At 43.8% G+C, this 23881-nt stretch overlaps 1 non-coding gene across 1 annotated transcript; it reads right to left on the bottom strand.

The window, feature by feature from the left end:
* Window positions 1–1491: 1491 nt before the first annotated feature.
* LOC136740237 (U5 spliceosomal RNA) lies at window positions 1492–1606 on the bottom strand. The gene has a single exon (XR_010813075.1). It is a non-coding gene; the product is annotated as a U5 spliceosomal RNA (small nuclear RNA).
* Window positions 1607–23881: the final 22275 nt, after the last annotated feature.

Raw genomic sequence — 23881 nt, 5'->3', positions numbered from 1 at the left:
ACTGAATCAAAACTGAAGTTAAATTATATCTGGTTTAATTTATTTTGTGATTTGGGGGATTTTATTGTAAAGCACAACACACAATAAATCGTTCTTACAAATGCCAGTCAAGTATGACGAGTTTTTAGCGCCCTCACCACCACCTACCATGTTATAAGAGTATGTTAGAAGTACAACACATTAATAACTTAAACATTCATTTCAAATATACTGTGATTGTATATATCAAATAGCATGTAAAGACTTTAATGTTTTTTTTTTAAATAAACATTGTTACCAGTCATAATGATCTGCGCTTCATGGACAGGCCATCCACCTTTTGGAGGTTTGTTCGTGTCTCTCCACTCTGCTCTGAAGTTTCGAGTCGTCTCTTCGTCATCATCAGCAATGCTGAATAAATCAAAATTGCGAAAGCAAGCAGTGGGAATCACGCTGTAAGAGTCTTTGTCGACCCCGCTTTCCCACTTCACCAACGCGTGCATCACCGCCATACTACCTTCACCTTCTCGTCCGTTTTTTCTGCGCCTTTTTCCCCCGACAAGTCACGGCACAAAAAACAGTCCCGCTCTGCATTCTGGTACTTGGCGTTCTTAATAACACCAACAGGGTGTAATCGCATAGACCACTCGAGTATAAAGTACTACATATCCCATCAGTTACAGTTTTTTTTCATCTTCTGAAACTGCAATTTAGCACTTTCAACTGTTTCTTAGTGATTCCTAGAATTACTAACCGGTATTGTAGTCAATGTGTTTATAACCTTTTTTGTTTAACGATTTGTGTGTTATCCTATGGGATCCCATGGTCTTTGATTTGGTCACGGAAGTGATTTGTCTTTGATTTGTTGATCTAGAGTTGAATTTTAATTAGTTTTTCCCTTTTGTATAATTAGTGTAGTGCTACATTTAGTCTTTGTTTTTAAATAAATTTGACAATTTATATCTTTGGAATTGGTGTCTGCGTCCAATTATTACAGAAATTGAGTTCTACAAGACTCCAGGATTCGTGATAAGGTGATACTATGAATTCACTTCTTTAATTGAAATGTATAAGTGTACCTTACGCTACATATATGTATGTATGTATGTATGTATGTCCAATTGCTTTGACAATACAAATGAATTGAGAGGGAGAGAGAGAGAGAGAGAGACAGACAGACAGACTGACAAACAGAAAAACAGACACACACACAAACACACACACACACAGAGCCAGCCAGTCCGCCAGCCAGCCAGCCAGCCAGCCAGCTCAGCGATGACATCACGAGCCTCTCTCAGCTGACTGCTATGACATCACAGAGCACGTACATTCCGTTGCTTGCCGTCTGTCAACCACTCAGTCACTGCCAGCCAGACTGGCTGGCTGGCTGGATGGGGGGGCTGCTTGCTGCTGCTGCGTACCTTAGCAAGCTTATTTGCTTGACCGGCCTTCCTACTCCTCTGCCCACATGCCCACCTATGCCCGATCTGCTGTTCACCTGGATCACAGCTCCGCCCCAACAAGGCAGAGCCCCCCAAGAATGGTACAAACTCACCCACGATCCCCTCCACGGAAAGCTTTAGCAAAAGGCAAAAGCGTTATACGTAATGAAGAGGAACCCGAGTCCAAGACGCATCCGACCAGCCATACATATTTGTGTGTATTAAAGATCACATTTTCTTACATTTAGTTTTTCTGTACTTTATTACATCTTATTGTGATTTATAAAAGTATTGTTTCTTTTCCATATGTATGTATGTATGTGTGTGTGTGTGTGTGTGTGTGTGTGTGTATATGTCTCTCTGTGAAAGTGTGTGTGTGGGTGTGACAGTGTGTGTGAGTGTCTGTCTGTCTGTCTGTCATGTAACTCGCACATCTGTGAGGGCACCATTTTTGCAGAAGAGATGTACACATTTTGGAGCAACATATGCTGCCATCCAGACATCATCTTTTCCAGTGACGTCCCTGCATTTTCAAACAGATCACATTTTATTACACTTTGTTTATCTGTACCTTATTACATCTTATTGTGATTTATACTTGTAATGTTTCTTTTCCATATATATGTATGTACAGTGGGGGAAAAAAGTAATTGATCCCCTGCTGATTTTGTACGTTTGCCCACTGACAAAGAAATGATCAGTCTATAATTTTAATGGTAGGTGTATTTTAGCAGTGAGAGACAGAATAACAACAAGAAAATCCAGAAAAATGCATTTCAAAAAAGTTATAAATTGATTTGCATGTTAATGAGGGAAATAAGTATTTGACCCATTTTCAATGCCCTGGCTTAGGGAAGGAGGTTCTCACCCATGATTTGACGGTACATGGCCCCGTCCATCGTCCCTTTGATGCGGTGCAGTTGTCCTGTCCCCTTAGCAGAAAAACAGCCCCAAAGCATAATGTTTCCACCTCCATGTTTGATGGTGGGAATGGTGTTCTTGGGGTCATTCCTCCTCCTCCAAACACGGCGAGTTGAGTTGATGGCAAAGAGCTTGATTTTGGTCTCATCTGAGACCACTTTCACCCAGTTCTCCTCTGAATCATTCAGATGTTCATTGGCAAACTTCAGACGGGCCTGTACATGTGCTTTCTTGAGCAGGGGGACCTTGCGGGCGCTGCAGGATTTCAGTCCTTCACGGCATAGTGTGTTACCAATTGTTTTCTTGGTGACTATGGTCCCAGCTACCTTGAGATCATTAACATCTTTACATCTACATTTACATTTACATCTTTTTGTGATTTTTAAATGTATTGTTTCTTTTCCTTATATATGTATGTATGTATGTATGTATGTGTGTGTGTGTCTGTGTGAAAGTGTATGTGTTTGTGTGTCTCTGTGTGAAAGTGAGTGTGTGTGTGTCTGTCTCTGTGTTTGTGTGTCTGTCTCTGTGTGAAAGTGAGTGTGTGTGCGTGTGTCTGTCTGTGAAAGTGTGTGTGTGTGTGTGGGTGTGACAGTGTGTATGAGTGTCTGTCTGTCATGTAACTCGCACATCTGTGAGGGCACCATTTTTGCAGAAAGAGATGTACACATTTTGGAGCAACATATGCTGCCATCCAGACATCGTCTTTTCCAGGGACGTACCTGCATTTTTCAGCAGGATAACGCCAAACCACATTCTGCCCAGATTTCAAGCGCATGGTTGCATAGGCAGAGAGTGCGGGTGCTAGCATGGCCTGCCTGCAGTCCTGACCTGTCTCCGAATTGAGAATGTGTGGCGCACTATGAAGTGCAAATTAAGACAACGAAGGCCCTGTGCAGTTGCGCAGCTGAGGAAATGCATAATGGATGAATGGGGGAAAATCCCGCTTGCTAAACTTAACCAAGTGGTGTCTTCAGTGCCCAAGTGCTTAATAAGTGTTATTAAAAGAAAAGGTGATGTTACATAGTGGTAAACAGTCGACTGTCCCAACTTTCTTGGTTTCTTTTCACTGCTAATGAGATGCTGTAGAGTGAGTTAGTTATATTGCTTTCAGGAGCTCTAATCGTATTGATGAGTTCATGCAGCATTTGTAATTGAATTTCAAAAAGAAATCCTTGCTGTCTGGCCTGTGTGTATGAGATGTACTCTGTCAATCTTTGGCTAACAACTGAAACATTGGTAGAACAGAAATGGCAACATAAAAAAGAAAAGTACATTTTAAAAGAGCACATTAAATAGGATGAATATACAGTTTTTTACAATCACTTTGTCACTCATTTCAGAACCTTGATGTCATTTTTCAAAACTAGACACAAAACTCAAAACGGTCATCACTTGTAACACAGGCTGTCCAATGTTCAAAACATTGCATTGTGCATTCATATCTTTAAAGAAACCTAGCACTTGCAGACTTGTTGGTTCAAATAACTCATTTATCATGAAATACCATAGTAACATAGTAACACAGAAGATACCGATAGTTTCACTGTGTAGTTGTTCGTACAATCATTAAATATTGTAGTACAAAATATGTGATACATGTTTCATTATGGTACTACACATAAATACATCACTGTAGGACTAGTAGAGAGAATACTACAGACACAGTGGAATCATTGAACAAAATCTGAAATGTATTGATGCAATACAATCAAATCACACCATAGGTTTCTTTGAATCCATGCAACAATAATTAGCTACAAAAAAGAACAAAACTACAGTAAAATGTCAACTGCAGTGTTCCTCACCTGGCTTAGTGTAAAAAGCAAAACAAAGGATTGATTACTGTACTTCTAAATTTCCATCAGCCCTGTGTTCAGGTTCAGGTTCTCACAACCATTTTTCACAAGAGGCATCTTGAAACTGAACATACCTGAACATACTCAGTCATCAGCTGCTTCACTCTGTCTGCATTTCTTTCAAAAGGCACACTATACTCTGTGCTACACATTGGTATGCAGTATACAGTCATTTGACAATTGAGAGTAGCCTAATGTTTAGTGCATGCTGAAGACTTGCCGCTTCTCAGTACGGACATTTCTGATGATTGAGGCCACAGTTGATCCTGAGTTGATTCTGAGGTTTGATTGAATCATTGTAGCTGCCTCAGTCATGGTCATGCCATGATTTACAACATGTTCTACAACTATTTCTCGGATTTCACTGGACACTATTTGCTGTTGCTGCCGCTGTCTGGTCCGTGGCCTTGTCCTCTACCACGTTCCCCCAACACCTCTCAAATGAGGCCCATGGCTGCCTCTCTGGTGAGGCCTAAGCCCTCCTCTATGACGAGGCCCACGACCACCTCTCAGAAGGGGTGCATGTCCCCTTCCATTCCTTTGACCACCACGTCTTCCTCCTCCCACTGCTTGACCTCTATTGTGACCTGGATGACTTGCCGGCTCCATGTTATCACTGTGTTGCTGGGGTGGATAGCACTCATTTCACTCGATACTCGTACCACAATGTGAAATCAATCATCAATAACCAGTTGGCAGTATTGGAAAAGCAATTACAAGGGCCTGCATACATACAGTAATGTCAAATCTGATGTGGAAGAACAATCATCTTCAACCAGGTTGGAGCGTTAGTTGCAATGCCTTTAATACACGCAGCGTGGAGAGGAACAGTGACTCAAGAAGATCCCAAAGTCGCTCTGCCTTCATTTTAACAGTCAGAGCTTTTATACACAAAAATCAAAGAGCTGGTTATAATCAGAAAGTCATTACTATGTTATCTTAAAAGTTAGCTAAGCAGAATTTATATCATTATAGGACAGAGTTCATAGATCAACACATGGATTAGGGAGCAGGCACTTCAATCATACTGTTTGACATTGTCCAAGATACTCCAAGATACTTATACAATAGTAAAACTATGGTAATAATAATATAGCCCAAGACAAAAAATATTAATCTTTCTAGACTGTATTAAAGTTCAGCACTTCGGAAAAATAGAATTATTTTGTATTTCAATAAAACAAAAATTATTACTGGTATCCACACACCCAACCAATGTAAATGTCACGGACGGTGTTAATTAGCTCCTTAATCACCATTACTTATTATATTTATATTTCACTTCACTTTATGCAATATGGCTTGTGTATTTTGTTTGGTTCTATATTGCCATTATTTTGTGTGTTGATTATCTTTCACTTTATTGTTTAATTTGTTATTCACTTAGTATTATTTTGATTGTTTGCACGCGTGCCTTATTATTTTTGTTTCTTCTTTCTTACACAACTCACCTGGGTCCACCTGCACTCTTCACATGCGTCCCCACTTAATCACCCTGCCCTGGGAGAGGAGAGGATTATCTGCTGTAGTCCACTTTCCAATGTGGGAGGTCTCTGCGGCTCATATCTCATTCAATTATTTATTCATTTATCCTACATCAAGTTTATTTATTTTCCCACGTTTCATTCAATCACCATCAGAAGCTCTCTGTGCTAAAAGTGGCAGCACATTTGTCTCACACACATCAAACTCGCCTTTTCCTGCTTCCCAAGCCTTATCAACTTACTCAGACCCTCGTCAACTTACTCAAACCCTCTTCAACTTTGGTCAACATTGCTCTGCATTCTAACAGCTATTCTTTCTCCTATTCTTAATTTCTTACAAGAAATGTATTCAGGTTTTTTTATCAATATGTTTTATTTATATTTATACAGATGTCACTCCATTATTCGTTTATTGAAGTCATATATGTACCTAACAAAATATTAGCCAATAGGCCATTGATCTCAATAATGATTCCCATAATCCTAGGACACCTTCTCTTTTACTCTTCCTTTCCATTCTTACTTTTCTCCTGTAAAGCATTTTATATTACTTGAGCTTACTTATTCTATAGTTGTAATCTTATACTTCTGCGGTATCTTACCCTTTTCCTACATCACTCATCTTAAAACCATGGTCTACTTTGACTTTCATTTCAGGTATTATATGCTAGGCACCAATAACCAAACATTTTCTGAAAGACTGTAACATGTCACCAGACTGTTTACATTCTCCTGCTTTCACAGGCTGTCAGGGCTGCACCAGGCTCTCTTCTAGCCTTTCGTTTCCTTGAATTTGACTTTTGACAGAGCTTGTCCATAACATGATGTTTAACAAACAAATTCTGGTTCTTCTTGTGGAGACACCATGACTATTTATGTATTACTATTATTATCCATCTGTTTATTCAATGTATATTTTGGATTACTTTTCTTATAATAGTCTTTCTTTCTGATTTCTGATGCTTGAGGCACTCTGTATAGAGCCAAAGATCCTCATGAATATGATAAATCTGTTGTTACATTTTTAAATATAATTCTAAAATGATTGCCAAAACATAGACATTTACCTTATATCACCTTCAAACTATACATATTCATAAACACACAAAGCACATACACATTGATATCTAAAGATAATTCAGATATCCGATCTGTGGCATGTTTTATTGACCCTGCAGTGTCTCAAACAGCCCTTATAACTTATTATTTAAGCTTATGATTATTTAGAATAAAATGTCAAATAATCCCACTGGATTATTTCATTATTTCACTATCTCAGTTTTCTTGATCCATTGTGAAAAAGTTCTGTTATTTCCTCCTCATCTGTAGAGGCTACATTAGCCCACTCCCCGGTCTGATATTCTCGTAGTAACTGTATCCAAATGTTGGGCGGACATTTAGCCTTCACGATGATGTGTACATCGTGCGGGTGAAGGAGGTGAATAACCATCTTTTCATCTAGAATATCCCAAAAAGTTGTGTTACCCTGGTTTGGTTTTAATTTTGGGAGGGACGCCCATATCATTTCTTTTTCTCCTGGGGAGAAGGGGAGATGGGTTTTAGTCGTATAGACTATTGATTGACCTTCCTCTTTACTCTGTCTAGTTTTGACTTGCATGGGTGCAGCTGGGACCGTTTTCAGAGCGGTCAGATCTGGATACAATGTATTATTATAACCAAAATCAGTGATTGATTTATATTCCGGATTATATGGGGGAGGAGCGCTAGCAAAACCTCCTTTTTCATATTCCCATGCTTTGCGATCTAAATCATCCCAATCGGGCCTGTCGTCCTCGGAGTGATCTGTGTCGCGACGCGCTCCTAACACGGCAGCACATCGCGCACCTACACCTTCACCTTTTCTGACCACTTTTCTTGCCCTTCTAATTTGCCTTGTAGTTCTATTAATTCTATCGTATTTTTCACAACTTCTGCTCTCAATTCACATTACTGTTTATGATGATCTTCCATTTCTGTTATTTTCTTTTCTTGATTCTCACCAACCTGACACAATATCACAATTCCTTTCTCTGTCTTATCTGGTTGTTGTTGCTTCCACCAGTCCCGGTGCTCCTTCGGAGACCAGTCTTTCTCCCAACTTCCTTCCAACATTTTCTTCTCTACATTCTGTTTTTTTATTTCTCAAAAAACCAATAATGCTGGTGTCACTCACTGTGACGATTTATCTGAAATATTACATTATTATATATTATATTATGTATATATATTATAATAAAAACAAACACTCCAGTAAGGTACGGACACCCGTACATGACACTGGCTAAGGTAAGGGAACCCATAAACAACCATAAGCACCCCCGGACCTAGGACAGACTGTAACTTGCTAACTTGCTAACTGTTTTGTTTGCTTCACATCGTTTGCTGCTAGTTGCATGCCAAACGAGTTCGTTCTGTCCAAAATATAAGCTTTTTTCTTCTAATAAACTCAATAAAAATACAGTGCACTAGCAACTATTTCCCTTTCAAAAGTTGTAGTCCCGTTTCAGTTAAAACAAAATGTGTTCTTCAAACAAAGAAAATACTTATGTTTCTTTTCCCTCTTTACCTGCTCTTATCACAAAGCTTCTCAACACAATCTCAGGTGCAGGTGCACTCTGCGCTATCCTTTGCCCGAGCTTTGTCCAGGAAAACTCACTGTAGCCATCTTAGTTCAACACGGGCTCTCCTTACCTGCGAGTCACACGGGTCCAGTTCACTTTGCAAGTGAACAGTCTCTTCTCAGAAACAATAAGGAAACTTGGAAAGAAACACAATCCCAGGTCGGTGTTAAAAAAAAGTTCTTTGTTTTCATATTAAAAGAAAACATTTGTATTTTCTCTGCACACTTCACAGCTCCAATTAGCACACTCAACTAATCCCTGCCCCCCTCAGAACCGTCACTAAAGAAAGGTACTCACAGTCATTTTAAATATGACATCCTGTAGTGTTTGTTTTCAAAATATGATCTTATTATCACTTGAACCAAATAAATCCTTTGACCCACTAATACCAAATTACAGTTATGGGGGCCACAGATGTGATTTGAAAATACGATCTTCCATGTCTTTCTGTTGTGTTTTGACCTGGGGATCTGTAATTGTCCAAGTGGCTACTGCACATGTACTTATTTAATATTAAATGTGTTATTTAATTAGGCTTGGTTCTGGTGAGCATGTACAAGACGTCAGCTTTTTAAATAACTGTGTGTATTGGATCATACACATTTTAGAAATACTCTCTCAAACTTCCCGCATTGGTACCTCACCAGGGAGGTAGAAAACAGCAATAGCATTGAAAAAGTGTGATTGTAGTTCTGCTCTTCTGCAATATATTTCTACAATATCTTTAACATCTTCTTTAACATTGTTTTAAAGGCTGGGACCAATATGGTGGAATATCTCCAACACACGGACATTGAGAGACTCGACCCCTTTGTGCTGCTGCTCAGAGACCAACTCTCAGTTGTCTCTGAGTAGGCTATGGATCAACTTCCTTTCCTAATATGAAGGAGACCATGGATACAAAACCTATGAAAAACAGGTGATTATTGTTATTCTTCTCATTATAAACTACTTAATACATCTCTCCCATAAAGTACAACAGGATAGTGGTGACGTCATTCAGGATTGGATTGCCATTGGTCAAAAGCCCTCTGAGAGAAATTGTGTGGCGACACTCCACACTCTTAGAAGAAATTGTTCTGCACAGAACCATAAAGGGTTCCTCGAGTAATCGCTCTGGTGGATCCCTTTATGGTTCTATGTAGAACCCCTTCAAAGGGGTTACATGAAGAACCCCCAAACATAGCGTTCTACACAGAACCATTCGTTTTAAAATGTTATATATAGAACCCATTCAAAAGGGGGACACGTGCTATACCTGAATTTGTTTTCCAAATACAATCTTTAAAAAATGTATGAGTTCATATATACAAACACACATACACAACGTAAAAATCGCACTACTAGTGAAGTAACTTCATTTACATTATATGCCACAACTCCTCAATTTGGAACGCAAAAACAAGACATCTGATGTAAAAGTGTAAACTAATTACGAACAGCACTTTTGATTTTTATCTTCAATTCAGGGGCTACTTATTCGAACAGTAAACTGTATTCTCTCTTCAGAGTGACTGGAATGTTTTTGCCTACATTCAACTTAAATATGAAAGTTTCCAAAAACGGCATAGTTTTCTTTAAGGCTATTCAATGCCAAACACAAAATTCTCTCTGCTTTCAGTGCTTGTCCTTCAGCACAATTACACAGGTTCATGATGTTCTCATTTCAATACATTGTTTTCTTATTTAAACTATTTGACTTTGAGCTTACATTGAGAATAAAATCACTTTTGCAAGTAAAACCTGGCCAAGAAAGGAAGCAGCACTACAATAAAACAATACACAGAATACAAAGCAGTTCCTTCAAAAGTGAAAGTGATAAAGAGTGATGTCTGTCAGTAAATTACGTTGAGATACATATTGGTTATTTTGAATTAGGAGTCCAACTTCAATAACTTCTATTAACAAGCCAAAATACAGATCAGAATTACGGGTAATTGAAAATAATATGTAGCGCCTAGGTAAGCTTGGATGTGTTCAGAGAAACACTAAAAACGGACCTTCCTCACACCCGTCTTGTTGAGGTGGACGTGGTCATACAGGTGATGTGGCTGGATGTCTCAGTGGTGTGCCAGGTGGACGTTGGGGAGGAGGGCACATCTTCGGGATACTTCTGCGTTGATGGCCTGGATGATGTGCAGGGGCACGTCTGTGCGGGGCAGCAGTGTGGAGATGGTGATTTTGGCAGTTTGGAATTCCTCTGTGGCTTTCTTTGCCACCTGTCTCAGGGCTGAGGCCACATCGCCCCTGCGGGCACTCAGGTCGTTAGTGCCGGTGTGGATGAGGATGTGTTTGACCTGGCACAGCCTCCTCTTGGAGAGCAGCTCCAGGGCTCTCTGTGCTGTCGGGCACCAAAGCTTTTTCACTTTTCGCCCAGGGAAGAGGCGCCTCTCATCCAGGAACTTCCCATTGGAGTCGCTCAGAATGACCACCTCTGTGTTGACCTGCCACTCCGGGTTTTGCGTCGGGAGTGGTGGGGGCAGCGGGTGTGTTTTAGGGGAGTGGCGTTTCAGGGGTTTGTGTATTAGTGGCAGGTCTGGTGATAGTGGGGGTGTCAGGAGTGGTGGGGAGTGTGGGTGGATCAGTGGGTGCGTCAGTGGGTGCGTCAGGGGTTGTAGGTGTTGTGGGGTCAGTGCAGTGCAGTCTCTGTGCTCCTCTCTTAGCTTCTCCAGCTGGCTCTGCAGGCTCCTCAGCTGGCTGTGCTGGGGTGTCCTGGTCAGCTCCTCCCTCGCTTTGTGCAGCTCCGTCCTCAGGGTTTGGCTCTGCTCCTCCTGGTCTCTCACTGCTGCTCTCAGCTTATGAATCTCAGCCTTGTGGTGCATCTTTAGTCCCTGAACTCCGCAAACTTCAGCTCCAGCACTGATAGGCATTCCTTTAGTGTTTTAATGTTGCTGGAGAGTTTTGGGGAGACAGGGGGGCAGTCTGTGGGAGATGGGGCACTGTCTGGCTCCGTGTGGCTGGGGGCAGACTGCAGGGTGGTCGGCTCTGGCTCGTGTTTCTCTACCTCAGTCTGCTGCTTTGAGGTGTGGAAGCCGAGAGATAATTGGTCCAGGCTGCTCTCGCTGTCCTGCACCATGATGGTCCCGTTGTGGTATACATTAAAAGTGAGCATCACACTGTCTGTGTCTTTCTCTACCAGCACTGAGATCTGCCTGCCTCTGCTAATGCCCCTCTTGTTGTTATTGGGGTATGTCTGGCACAGGGTTTTGTGAAAGGCGGTGGGGTACTGAGTGTAGAACAGTAGATTGTTCTTGACCCTGTTTTCTCCTTTACCGGTGTAGTCTAGGATGAGGGTCTCAGGAGATGCTCTCATCACAGCTTGTTTGTAGTCCTTCTTAGCCTGTGCAGAGCGAATGTCTTCAGGGTATCGGATTTCAAAAGGCAGCTCTGCAGTCAGACTGCTGTTCGATAGATTTGTATCAGTCTCAGTGGCAGTTGGGCTCTCTCCTACTGTCACTCTATTCAAATTGGAGCTCTGCATTTTCATTGGCTGAGTCAACTACTGAGAATGCTTATTTATTTTATTAATACATATTTTTTTGTTTAATTATTTGTCTCTATAGGTGAAAGGTCTTACCTCCAATTCTTGTCTTCAGCTTTTCTTTTCTGACTTTTCTTCCTGAACTGTCTCTCTGCTTTCTTCTTTTTGTGTTTCTCTTAAAATTATTATTTTTTGAATACTTTTTCTTCTGAATTTCTATTCCATGTCTTCTGTGTATGTTTATAGTGCTATATATTCATTTGTAAATGACAAATTAAATCCGCTTATGTATAAAAACAAATGTTTTTTAGGAGCTCATATTCCTCTCTCTCTCTCTCTCTCTCTCTCTCTCTCCCTCTCAATTCAATTCATTTGTATTGTCAAAGCAATTGGACATACATACATATACATACATACATACATACATACATACATACATACATCTACACGGAAAATAAATAATAGAATTATGAATCACAATAAGATGTAATGAAGTACAGAAAATGAAAATGTAAAAAAATGTGATCTTTAATACATACAAATAAAGAAAATAGGTTTACTATTTCCAGATTCCTTTTTTGAAATACAATGACATGCATAACAAACAAGTATTTACATTATATTTACAGCCGGTGCTCGTGTGTCACTGTGTCCCTCAGGCTGTGGTAGGCGCTGACATATTGGGCAGCCAGGGTGGCTGTGTGTCCCTCCCCCAGGAGGACTGGCGTTTTTCTTTTTTCTCAGTTTTGTCACAGGTTGGGTGGGCATCCATTATGTTGTTACAGAATTTGTCCCTTATTTTGGGCTAAAGCTTTCCGTGGAGGGGAACGTGGATCAGTTTGTACCATTTTTGGGAGAATCTGCCTTGTTGGGGCGGAGCTGTGACCAGGTGAACAGCAGATCGGGCATAGGTGGGCATGTGGGCAGAGGAGTTGGAAGGCCGGTCAAGCAAATAAGCTTGCTAAGGTACGCAGCAGCAGCAAGCATCCCCCACATCCAGCCAGCCAGCCAGTCTGGCTGGCAGTGACTGAGTGGTTGTCAGACGGCAAGCAACGGAATGTACGTGCTCTGTGATGTCATAGCAGTCAGCTGAGAGAGGCTCGTGATGTCATCGCTGAGCTGGCTGGCTGGCTGGCTCTGTGTGTGTGTGTGTATGTCTGTGTGTGTGTGTGTGTGTCTGTTTGTCTGTTTTTCAGTCTGTCTGTCTCTCTCTCTCTCTCTCTCTCGCTCTCTCCCTCTCAATTCAATTCATTTGTATTGTCAAAGCAATTGGACATACATACATGCATACATGCTAGAAAGTCATTACTATGTTATCTTAAAGGCTAACTAAGCAGAACATATATCATTATAGAACAGAGTCCATAGGTCTACACATGGTTTTAGGGAACAGGCACGTAGGTCATACCGTTTGACATTGTTTCCAAGGTTCTCATCGTAAATAACAAACAGAAATCAAACTAGCTTCTGGCCTGACCTTCTAGCTTGACTCTATCTTTCCGCCTTATATACTTGGTGAATAATTGAGGAAGTAGCACCAAGTGACCACATTAGGCTGCCTGAGGGTTTCTGGGGAGTGTAGTTGTCTAGGGTCGGTTTTCTTCCCTAGAGTGCAGACCTTGCAGCAGACCTGGCCTGACATGTCTGCCATGTATGACCCTGCCCCTTGGTTTGTCCCACATCCTCCCCCCCAGCTGCGACCCCATAGGTCGAGCGACAGCCGCAAAAAAGCATGCACCCGGGACAGCCCATCAACATTCCCCATGGCCTTCCCTGGCCTGTGCTGCAGTGTGAAATGAAAATGTTGGAGACTCAAAAACCACCTCATCACACGGGCATTCCTGTCTTTCGAACGATGCATCCAAGTGAGGGGGGCATGGTCAGTGATCAGGGTGAAGTGCCTGCCCAACAAATAGTATCGAAGACTGTCCAAAGCCCACTTCACTGCCAAACATTCTTCTTCAACTACCAAATAATTTATTTCATTGGATTCCAACTTTCTGCTAAGGAACAACACCGGGTGTTCGTGATCACCCATTCTTTGGGACAAAACCACTCCGATCCCCACCTCAGAGGCGTCCGTCTGGACTATAAATTTTTTCTGAAAGTCTGGTACCATTAAAACGGGGTTGCGGCAGAGCGCCTCCTGTAGGCTCCGGAAAGCCCGGTTTGCTGTATCACCCCATCTAACCATATTGGGTTCTGTAGCCTTAGTCATATCAGTCAGAGGGGCCGCTAAGGTAGCATAGTTGGGAATAAACCTCCGGTAATACCCAGTTAACCCTAAAAATGCCCTAACCTGCTTTTTATTGACAGGCCTAGGCCAAGAGTTTATGGCTTCAACCTTGGATATTTGGGGTTTCACCATACCCCTCCCTACTGTATAGCCCAAGTATTTGGCCTCTTCCAACCCCAAATTGCATTTGGTTGGATTAGCCATCAGGCCTGCTGCATGTATTGAATCCAATACCGCTTGGAGCTGAGACAAATGTGATTCCCAATCTGGACTGTGAATGACCACATCATCTAAATATGCTGCCGCATACGTCCTGTGTGGTCTAAGTATGTGGTCCATCAACCTTTGAAAGGTGGCAGGAGCACCATGCAGGCCAAAGGGCATCACTGTGTAGTGAAACAGACCATCTGGGGTTGCAAAGGCTGTTTTTTCTTTGGCACCCGGGGTCAAGGGAATCTGCCAGTAGCCCTTGGCTAAGTCAATAGTTGAAATATAGCGAGCATTCCCAATATTCTCTAACAATTCATCTACTCGGGGCATTGGGTATGCATCAAACTTTGAAATTTCATTAACCTTTCTAAAATCATTACAGAATCTCCAGGAGCCATCAGGTTTGGAAACCATGACTATAGGGCTGGACCACTCACTGTGGGATTCTTCAATAACCCCTGCCTCCAGCATTTCCTTAACCTCATTTCTAATAGTGTTCCTGCGAGCTTCTGGTACCCTGTAAGGCCTCATATTTACCTTCTTTCCTGGGAGAGACACAATGTTGTGAGAGACTAAATGGGTACGCCCCGGTATGCCTGAGAAAACTTCCCTATTACGTATTATCAAGTCGTTCACCTCCTTCAACTGGTCAGGTGACAAGGCAGCTGCAATATTCACCTTCGGTGTCCCTAGTGGCTGAGGGGGGTAAGTCAACATCAACACTTCCCTGTCCTTCCAGGCTTTTATTAAGTTGACATGATATATTTGTTCTGGGGGTCGGCGGCCGGGTTGCTGAACCTTATAGTTCACTTCCCGTATTCGCTCTATAATCTCATAAGGTCCCATCCACGTAGCCAGAAATTTACATTCTACAGTGGGAACCAACACCAACACCCTATCACCAGGCTGGAACACCCTCAGTGTAGCCTGACGATTATAGGCGAATTGTTGGTGTTCCTGTGCCTGCCTTAGGTGCTCTCTCACAATGGGAGTGACTGTGGCTATTCTCTCTTGCATAGCATTGATGTGCTCGACTACACTCCGGAAAGGAGTGGACTCGTGTTCCCACGTTTCACGGGCTATGTCTAATATCCCCCTGGGGTGCCTCCCATATAACAGTTCAAAAGGCGAAAAGCCCAGGGAAGCCTGTGGGACTTCCCTAATGGCAGACATCAAGTAGGGCAGCATGAATTCCCAATTTTTCCCATCCTTATCGATTACCTTTCTTAGCATGGACTTCAGGGTCCTATTAAATCTCTCAACCAACCCATCTGTTTGTGGGTGGTAGACTGATGTTCTCAACTGCTTAACCTGCAACAATTTACACAGATCGGTCATAACCTTAGACATAAAGGGTGTGCCCTGATCTGTTAATATCTCCCTCGGTATCCCCACCCTACAACACATCAACATTAGCTCTTTTGCAATACCTTTTGAAGCCATGGTCCGCAGTGGAATGGCTTCTGGGTACCTGGTGGCATAATCCAAAATAACCAGTATATACTGATGCCCTCTGGCTGATTTCGGGAGAGGTCCCACCACATCCATAGCTATCCTAGCAAAGGGGGTCTCTATGATGGGCAAAGGGACCAGTGGGCTTCTGAAGGCTGGTTTAGGAGCATGTAGTTGACATTCAGGACATGAGCTACAATGTTCTGTCACGTCTGCATGTACGCCTGGCCAGTAAAACCTCCTCAGGAGTCTATCCTTGGTTTTGTCCATCCCCAGATGTCCCCCCAGGATATGCCCATGTGCCAGATTGAGAACTGTTCGTCTGAATGGGGTGGGAACTAGCAATTGCTCCACAATGTCCACCCCTATCTTATTTACACGGTACAATAGGTCATTTTTTACCATAAAATAAGGATAAGCTGTTGGCGGGTCTGCAGTAGTCATAGGGGTCCCATTTACTACCTTCACATTTTCTTTAGCATAGTGTAGAGTGAGATCTCGCACCTGTGCGCTGCCAAAATCAGTGGGGAGTCCCTCTAACACTGACACTTCTACATTGTCAGCTTCAGGGGTCTCTATGAATGGATTCTCACCCACCCTGCTAGTGCTGGGTTCCTCACCCTCCATAGGGTCATCTACGTCACTACATTCCACCCCTATGTTTTCAGTTTAATTTTCCCCAACCAAAACCTTCACTGTCGACTCAACTGGAACCAGGTCTACTTTTAGCTCTAGTTGTGGGATCGAGGCAACTTCTGGCTTACAGTTTTCAGTGTGCATTTCCAATTTACTATGTTTTCTATCTAGTTTTCCAAAATTAGGAAAATATCGTCCCAGTATCACATCATATGGCATGTTGGGTACCACACCGACTTCGTAATCTAGTTTCCCGGCCTCTGTCTGTATGTTTACAAGGGCTGTGGGATAGGGGCGTGTGTCACCATGTGTGCATGTGATACTGAGCTCCTGATGTCTATCCAGCTTGTTGGTCGCTACTAATTTTTCTGTGACCAGTGTAACCATACTGCCAGAGTCGAGTAGAGCAGCCACTTCTTTCTCATCGACTATCACTGTACACATGTGTTTTGGATTAGGTACTCCGCCTATGAAAACATCCATCCCAACAGGGCAGGCATAAAATACCGGTTTCTCTTTCCCCATATCACACACATTACATTGCATTGGTTCCTCTCTACCTGGGCAGTGGGCCGCAATATGTCCTACTTTGTCACAATTGTAGCAGACAATTGGTTGTGATGGTGACCCCCTATAACCCTTAGTCTCGGCTTTAGGCCCCACCTTTGCCCCCCCCAGTCTTGCTCTTTTCTTCCAATCCAGCGCGTCATGTTTCCCAGAGTACTTTGGAACCATCTTACCCGGTCCGCTGGTTCGTCATGGCCTGGGGAACGAGTTTTTAACCTCCGGTACATGCTCTGCTGCTCCGGCTGTATAGAACCGCTCTACAATGGCCACCAAGGTGTCAGCGGACAGCACCTCATTCTGGCCAACCCAGCGTCGAACGTCCTTGGGCAAACAGCGTTGGTAGTTGTCAAGGACTATGGCCTCCACCACCTCGGCTGATGAATGGACCTCTGGCTGTAGCCATTTCCTGGCCAGATGGATCAGATCAAACATCTGCGTTCGGATTGGTTGTCCTGGTTGGTAGGCCCACTGCTGAAACCGATGTGCCCTCACTGCGGTGGTCACGCCCAATCGGGTCATTATCTCCGCTTTCAATTTATCATAGACCTGGGCGTCCTTCAGCTCCAGATCAAAGTACGCTTTCTGTGCATCCCCTGCCAGATAAGGTGCCACAAGCCCTGCCCAGGAATCTTTTGGCCATCCCTCTCCCTGCTGTCCTCTCAAAGGTCATAAGGAAGGCCTCAACATCGTCCTGTTTTGTCATTTTCTGCAGAAAGTGATTGGTGCGGGGAGTGGAATGGGTTGCAGCCCCCTGTGGCCAAATCCTGGTTGCAAGTGCTTCAACACTCTCTTTCAGCTCTTTAGTCACCTTTTCCTGCTCTTCTCTAAACATTTTATTTGTATCATGCTGGACCTGCAGTGCTTCCTGATGCATCCGCATAGCATCCTGGTGAGCCACCTGCTGCACCCTGGTCGCTTCCTGTTGGGCTATTACAGCCTGTAGTTTTTTTTTTTTTGGATAAAAAAATTCACTCAGCCAGTCTGGGTTTCATGAGGTGCTGCCCGCATTCTACACCAAATGTGACAAAACGCCTTGGCTGTACACATGTGCGGGTCTTCTCTGTGATCTTCTTAGGAGTAAAAACCAGTCATGACCCAGGGAGGAGGTTGCAAATACAGGGCTGTGCCTGTATGTTTACTTCAAACAAAACAAATCTGAAAACAAAACCTAACTCACACTGGAGTTGTAACTAATCTTACATAATCATTCTATTTTAAACAAAGTCTGGAATAAATAAGTCTTGGCTTTCTCCTTATGAGCTACCTCTGTTTTCCAGATAACTCACCCTATTGTCTCTCACTTCTCTCTCTCTCAGGCCCGCCTTATATACCTGGTGAATAATTGAGGAAGTAACACCAAGTGACCACATTAGGTGCTAGAATGGCTGCCTGAGGGTTTCTGGGGAGTGTAGTTGCCTAGGGTCGGTATTCTACCCTAGAGTACACACCTTGCAGCAGACCTGGCCTGACATATCTGCCATGTATGACCCTGCCCCTTGGTTTGTCACAATACATACATACATACATATACACGGAAAATAAATAATAGAATTATGAATCACAATAAGATGTAATGAAGTACAGAAAAAGAAAATGTAATAAAATGTGATCTTTAATACATACAAATAAAGAAAATAGGTATACCATTTCCAGATTCCTTTTTTGAAATACAATGACATGCATTACAAACGAGTATTTACATTATATTTACAGCCGGTGCTCGTGTGTCACTGTGTCCCTCAGGCTGTGGTTGGCGCTGACATATTGGGCAGAATGTGTCCCTTATTTTGGGCTAAAGCTTTCTGTGGAGGGGAACGTGGGTGAGTTTGTACCATTCTTGGGGGGCTCTGCCTTGTTGGGGCGGAGCTGTGATCCAGGTGAACAGCAGATCGGGCATAGGTGGGCATGTGGGCAGAGGAGTAGGAAGGCCGGTCAAGCAAATAAGCTTGCTAAGGTACGCAGCAGCAGCAAGCAGCCCCCCCATCCAGCCAGCCAGCCAGTCTGGCTGGCAGTGACTGAGTGGTTGACAGACGGCAAGCAACGGAATGTACGTGCTCTGTGATGTCAAAGCAGTCAGCTGAGAGAGGCTCGTGATGTCATGGCTGAGCTGGCTGGCTGTCTGGCTGGCTGGCTCTGTGTGTGTGTGTGTGTGTGTGTGTGTGTGTGTGCGTGTGTCTGTCTGTCTGTCAATTCATTTCAATTCAATTCAAAGGTGCTTTATTGGCATGATCTATCACAATATTGCCAAAGCAGATACAATTGTTCTATCAATCAAGACAAAACATTGCAATACAAGATTCAGTGGAACAAATATAGTACACATTGAAATAAAATTAAGTAGGATATAAACCATATTTGTTGTTTGTATCAAAATTTGTGTCATGACATCAGAAAAATCACTGTTTTTATTTTGTTTTGCAAATGGAGTGCCACAGGCTGGTGTCTACACACTGTCTCGCAGGCTGTGGCAGGTGGATACATATTGCGCTGCTAAGAAGGCAGTGCGCTCCTCCTCTCCCAGCAGGACGGGGAGTTTGCAGCAATCGGGGATCATGCTGAACTCAGGGATATGCATTTTTAATATTTTAAAGTATGTCTCCCTGATTTTTGTGTATTTAGGGCAGGACAGCAGGAAATGCGCCTGTGTTTCGACCTCCCCTAGGTCACACTAGCTGCACAGCCGCTCTTCTCTGGCAACCCAGAATTTTCTGTAGCGGCCTTTTTCAATGGCGAGGCTGTGGTCACTGAGCCTGTATTTAGTTAGATTTTGTCTCTCTTTTATATTTTGGATTTTTAAGTATTCAGCCAATGTAATGTTTCTATTCAGGGCCCGGTAGCATTCCAATTTGTTTTGTAATTCTAATTCGTGTCTCTAATCTTTTGTGTATTTGCTTTTCAGGTACATGTCAATTTTCCCAATTGTTGTTGTTTTGGTCATTGTGTGTTCGGGCTCTGTGAGCCTCAGAGCCGTGGGGGCGTTTCTGTGTACGTGTAAGATGTTTTTATTAAATTCTAGGTGGAATATTTCCATGGGGCTTTTGTCCCAATTGTTGTTATTGAGGTTCATGAGGGGACCCCACACTTCGCTCCCATATAGCAGGATTGGTTGGATGATGGAGTTTAATATTTTAATCCAAATAGTTATTGGTATTGTTGTTTTCCCAAATTGTGTCTTTATGGCATAAAATGCCCGGCGTGCCTTGTCTTTTAATGCGTTTATAGCCAGGCTGAAGCTCCCTGACGCACTGATGGTCAGGCCAAGGTAGTTGTATCTGGTGCAGTGCTCTAATCCAGTGCTGCCCAGAGTGAAGCGGTACCTGTTTCCCTGAGATGGGGCTTTTTTCTGGAAAACCATAACTCTGGTCTTGTCCAGATTGACTGCCAGGGCCCATTTCTGACAGTACTGCTCTAGCAGCGCCAGGTTCTGCTGAAGCCCCTGCTCTGTGGGCGACAGCAGCACCAGGTCGTCTGCATAGAGCAGGAACTTGATCTCTGTGTCATGGAGAGTTAGGCTGCGGGCGTCAGACTGCTCCAACACTGTGGCCAACTCGATGATGTAGATGTTGAACAGTGTTGGACTCAGACTGCAGCCCTGTCTCACTCCCCGCCCCTGAGTGAAGAACTCTGTTCTTGAGTTGCCAATTTGAACTCCGCATTTGTTTTCAGAATACATTGATTTAATGATGTCATAAACTTTACCCCCTACACCACTCTGTAGAAGTTTATAAAATAATCCCTTGTGCCAGATTGAGTCAAATGCCTTTCTAAAGTCTACAAAACAGGCAAATATTTTTCCTTTATTGTTTTGGGTATATTTATTTTTGAGGGTGTGTAGAGTGTAAATATGATCGGTTGTGCTGTGTTTTGGTAGGAAGCCAATCTGACTCTTATTCAGGACACTGTGCTTGGTAAGGAAGGCCAGTATCTGGGCGTTGATGATACTGCAGAACACCTTCCCCAGGTTACTGCTCACACAGCTGCCCCAGTAGTTATTGGGGTCTAATTTGTCTCCACTTTTAAAAATCGGGGTGATCAATCCTTGATTCCCGACCTCAGGGAAACACCCGGCTCTCAGCACCAGGTTAAAGAGTTTGAGCAGAGCCTCCTGTGCTTCAGCATCTCAGGGCTGATGCTGTCGGGGCCGCTGGCTTTCCTGGGTTTGAGGATTTTGAGTTGATGTTTTAGTTCCTGTATTGTAAATGGGTTATCTAAGGGATTTTGGTTATTCTTAATGATTTCTTCCAATTTATTTAGGTTTTTTAATATTTTAACCTGTTCTGGCTTTGGATTGTTTTCAACATTTTGGTAAAATTTTTCAAAGTGTGTTTTCCAGATTTCTCCATTTTGAATTGGTATTTCATTTTTTGTTTTTGGGGTATTTATTCTGCCCATATAGTGGTCTTTTTTCTTACTGAGGAGTTGCTTGTAGTGCCGCAGGGCCTGGCAGTAGCTGAGGCGAGCCTCCTGGTTGTCGGGCTCTCTGTGTTTAGTGTTGGAGAGATGTCTCAGGTGTTTCCTAGAAGTTTCACACTCCTGGTCACACCACTGTTCTTTTTTTCTTTTAGACGATTTCATATTTTGGTTTTTAATTGTTTTAATGTTTGATTTTAAAGCCAGTCTCTCAAATATTTCATTCAGTGTTTTGGTGGCTGAGTTTATTCCGTTTTGGTTTATTTGATAGTGTGAGGATTGATATCTGTCTAACATGTTTTCAATCTCATCACTATTCAGGGCTCTTGTGTAGTTCTCTGTGCTGGGCTCTGACCATCTCTAACTGGGTGGCAGGGAGACCAGTTTTGTGGGAAGTTTGGCTCTGACTTGTGGCTGCGCTGATCTTTTTAGGTAAAGTGTTATTTGGCTGTGGTCTGATAGTGGAGATTGTTGTCTGACTATAAACGCATTGTTGGCTTGTGGGTCCAGGTCAGTTATGGCGTAGTCCACCACACTGCTGCCCAGAGCCGAGCAGTATGTGAATCTCCCCAGAGAGTACCCCCTGGTCCTGCCATTGATGATATATAGACCCAGGCTTTTACATAGGCGCACTACCTGCTTCCTGCTCTTGTTTACCACGCTGTCGTGGCTGTGTCAGTGTGGAGGTGTGTGTGTGGCACAGCGGGGAGTCTCCGAACAGGTGTGTGTTCCCCTCTGTATTGATGTAGTCCATCTCTCTGCCAGTCCTGGCATTGAGATCGCCACACAGCAGTACAGAGCCCAGGGTCTGGAAGTGGCAGATTTCGTTTTGAAGCTCATGAAAGCCTTCCTCATTATAGTAGGGGGAGTCTGCGGGTGGCATATAAATTGCACATAGGTATATATCTGTGTTATTTTGTAGGGTGTCTTTTCTGATTTTCATCCACAGGTGTGTGTCTCCTCTCTGTACTGGGCATAGGGCTGCTCGGAGCTCCTCCCTGTACCACACGATAATCCCCCACGAGGCCCTGCCACACCTGACTTTGGGTTTTTTATAGGAGGGCACAATCAGCTCCCTGTATCCATTGTATCCATCCAGTGTATAGACATATCTGCACAGCACCAAGTCTCTACAAGAATGAAAACATCTGAACTATTTACAGTGTTGATCAGTTCAGGGCCTGTGCTCTTCATTCCAAAAGTTGAGGAGCGTAAACCCTGCATATTCCAACTGCTTATTTTAAAGGACATGTTAATATATTTTATTATACTTGTCTCTTCTACATAAGAAAGTTTAATTTGTGGTCTACAACTGATATTATATTACTATTAATAATTATATATGGATATACATAATAATCACTCAAAGATTTTATGTTTGCATCAAAATATCAGAATAATTAAATCACATTTTTTCTTACTCTCCATCTCCACAACCATATATATGTGTGTTGAGGCTCAGTTAACTCAGCAGTGTGGAACAGATGACACTGAGGAGTTGCCTTATCTGGGCCAGCTGGGCAGCATCGGGCCTCCAGGCTCTGGAAGCCGCTGCTGCGTGGCTGTGTGGCTGTGCTGGTCCCCGGCTGTCCGCTCTGCTGTGCTGGACGGGCCCTCTGGGGATGGGGGGGTGGGGAATGGGGCCGCGGGGTCTCAGGGGCTGGGGCTGGGGTGGAGCCGGTGGCTGGGGATGTGGCCGGGGGCTGGGGGGTTTGCTCCTGGTCTCGAGGTGGGGGTGTGTGGGGTTTCGGCCCAGGGTTGTGTCCTTGAGGACCTTTGAGATGATCCTCACACCCGTCTTGTTGAGGTGGACGTGGTCATACAGGTGATGTGGCTGGATGTCTCAGTGGTGTGCCAGGTGGACGTTGGGGAGGAGGGCACATCTTCGGGACACTTCTGCGTTGATGGCCTGGATGATGTGCAGGGGCACGTCTGTGCGGGGCAGCAGTGTGGAGATGGAAATTTTGGCAGTTGGGAATTCCTCTGTGGCTTTCGTTGCTACCTGTCTCAGGGCTGAGGCCACATCGCCCCTGCGGGCACTCAGGTCGTTAGTGCCGGTGTGGATGAGGATGTGTTTGACTTGGCAAAGCCTCCTCTTGGAGAGCAGCTCCAGGGCTCTCTGTGCTGTGGAGCACCAAAGCTTTTTCACTTTTCGCCCAGGGAAGAGGCGCCTCTCAACCAGGAACTTCCCATTGGATTCGCTCAGAATGACCACCTCTGCATTGACCTGCCACTCCGGGTTTGCGTCGGGAGTGGTGGGGGCAGCGGGTGTGTTTTGGGGGAGTGGCGTTTCAGGGGGTTGTGTATTAGTGGCAGGTCTGGTGATAGTGGGTGTGTCAGGAGTGGTGGGGAGTGTGGGTGGATCAGTGGGTGCGTCAGGGGTTGGAGGTGTTGTGGGGTCAGTGCAGTGCAGTCTCTGTGCTCCAGTGATGTGTAGCTCCTCTCTTAGCTCCTCCAGCTGGCTCTGCAGGCTCCTCAGCTAGCTGTGCTGGGGTGTCCAGGTCAGCTCCTCCCTCGCTCTGCGCAGCTCCGTCCTCAGGGTTTGGCTCTGCTCCTCCAGGTCTCTCACTGCTGCTCTCAGCT

Source organism: Amia ocellicauda, unplaced genomic scaffold, assembly GCF_036373705.1.
Source record: "Amia ocellicauda isolate fAmiCal2 unplaced genomic scaffold, fAmiCal2.hap1 HAP1_SCAFFOLD_63, whole genome shotgun sequence".
NCBI classification, from domain to species: Eukaryota; Metazoa; Chordata; class Actinopteri; order Amiiformes; family Amiidae; genus Amia; species Amia ocellicauda.
This window is presented reverse-complemented; position numbering and strand designations above follow the sequence as displayed.